Source organism: Lygodium microphyllum, chromosome 18, assembly GCF_053477565.2.
Source record: "Lygodium microphyllum isolate KBCC chromosome 18, Lygodium_microphyllum_v1.1.10, whole genome shotgun sequence".
Lineage (NCBI taxonomy): Eukaryota > Viridiplantae > Streptophyta > Polypodiopsida > Schizaeales > Lygodiaceae > Lygodium > Lygodium microphyllum.
Genome location: NC_141152.1, coordinates 16,666,981 through 16,669,599, shown reverse-complemented (window position 1 = coordinate 16,669,599; position 2,619 = coordinate 16,666,981).

Below are 2,619 nucleotides of genomic sequence, written 5' to 3'. Positions count from 1 at the left end.
CCAAACAAATGTGCAAACAATGAGAATGGAATAAACCAACTAAGATGCACATCTTTGGAGCCTGTGGTGGGTTTCATAGCACTATTGATGTCATATTTTATCTTGGACTTACATGCTCTTGACAACTCTAAGCTACCAATCAACCATTCACCACTAGATAGTGGCGGCAATGGGACATGTTGCAATCTCTGGCTTTCTACTATATACAATGAATTATAAAAAAAGTTATTTTGAGTTGCAAGTTGACTTGTAGAGTTGTTATCATAGATTAAAGAACCTATGTCTTCATGTTAAACATGTATCTTGCCGCTCAAACATTCCACATTCTGCCATTCATGCAAACTTGATGGATATAGGGTTGTCAGTAAAACAAGATTGAATTAGAACACTACAAAGATTTTTAAAAACAACTATGATGCAAAAGAATAAACAATGATAAAATTTAAAAACTTACTATTTTGTTTATACTTTGCAATGTAGTTCTTGTCGTGTATAGAGATTTGTTTGTGCGTATAAACATGTTGGATCAACACTTTTGTTACTGTACTTGTTCCATTGAACACTTTTTTGAACTCTAAAATTCTACCTTTCCAATGTTTGCTAGGGTTTGCAACATCCTTATGCCTGATCTTGAAACTCCCTCGAGTACTTGGGTGCATCAAAATCCAATCCAACTTATAGTACTTTTATCAGAAATCCAATTACTGCCACTATCCTTCCTATTGAAGACTTCCACTGCAAGTATGTTACTAATGTTTTTCCTCCGTGAAGACATCTATGATAACCAAATAGAAAAGTTACCTATCAGCATGTGTATAATTTGCAAATGTTCTCTCCAAATGAAATGAAATTTAAATGGAGCAATTTTAAAAAAATATCGTACCTGCAATTCTTTTCACAAAGTAGCCCAGAGACGTTGAACAAGAAGCTAACTTATAACAAGACCATTGTTCCTTCAATGACAAATTCCTAAAGTATAAAAAAAAAAGAAATATCGAGTCAAAGTATTCATATAACTTACATAGGCTTTGTCCAAATGAGTTGAAACTTAACCATGGAGCAATAGGAAAAAGTGGCAATATACATGTGGCTCTCTTTGCAAAGAAGCCCAAAGATGTTGACGAAGTTGAGTTTTAAAAAAACATTGTTCTCCACCCTCAAAGACTCTGGGAGTAAAACAAAAAAAGAAAACTCAGTATGCATATAGCTTGCATACATTTTGTCCAAATGAGATATAATTTAACCATGGAGCAACAAAAAAACAAGACAACATACATGTAACTTTGTTTACAAAGAAACCGTAAGATGTTGAAGAAGAAGTTGAGTGTTCCAAAAGATCATTGTTCTTGATTGTAAGAGACTCCTAGAGTACAAAAAAAAAAGGAATTACATGTCAAAGAATGCACATAACTTGCATAGGTTTTGTCCAAACGAGATAAAACTTTACCATAGAACATCCATGGAAGAGAACAATATACCTATAAAGTTTTGTGAAGAAAATCTTAGGGCTTTGGTAGAACAAGCTTTGCTCTCATAAAACGTATGAAACTCACTTTGTGTTTGTGTAGAGGAAATAAAATTTCACAAGGTCACATATAGGGCAAGTAACAATGAGGCTGTAAGATTTCGTCAGGAAAGAAGAAGCCGGGAAAGAGATATGATAAATTTGAGATCTGCCTAAGAAACAGGGGAAAAATGAAAAGGGGAGAAATGAAAAGTAAAAAAAAAAGAAAAAAGAAAATGCGATTCACAAACTTCCAGGAAGTGTCAGCATTGTATTCTCCATATTTCCCTTTTTTATTGCTGAGGGAAGATTTAGACCAAGATATGGCTAGAAGATTCATGCTACATGAATCTGGAATCCCAGCTCTCTCATTGGTTAGGCCTACATTTCTTTATTCACTCCTTAAGGGGCAAAAAAGAGAGTCCATATTTCTCCTAATGGGATCTTCTGCTTCTGAGGCTTCAAAAACTTCTTACTCATCTCCATTTTTTGTGAGTAGGATAGATCCTTCTAGCTTGCTTTCATAATCTCCTTTTGCATTATCACCTTCGTCCTCTTGAGGTTTTGTTTCTACATCGGTGAGTGCTCTGTAAGAGAAGAATAAACTCTTTGTTATGTCCTCTACTTCTGCTTCTGCATCTCTCTTTGTGTTTGTCTCTGTTTTGGCTCTGTCTCTATGATTGCCATGTAACAATAGGGAGAACAATACATCCATGCTTCTACTTTGCTATCAGAGGTGTTTTCAGAAGTCAATTCAGGTTCAAACAGGAGGTATTCTCCCATAGATAAGGGCTTTGCTTCTTTCGGTAGTTTGCTTACAGTGCCCATTGTTAGGGACTGTGCCTCTGTTTTCTTGGAAAAGATACATTTAACAGCTTCTTCATCTCCTAATGTACTATCTGTTACTTCATTAGAGGAGTCAGTTACGACTTCGGTGGACGTGGATCCATTGCCTTTTTGCGATCCATACAACTTCAATACCACTTTATTGGGTCCCCTACCTAGGGTTAGGGTTAGGGTTCCTTTGAACCAATCTGTCCTTGCTCTTGCTTCAAAAAGCTAAGGTTTTTCCAACAGCAGAGGGTATAAGGTCCCATAGGAATTTGGTTTGATCA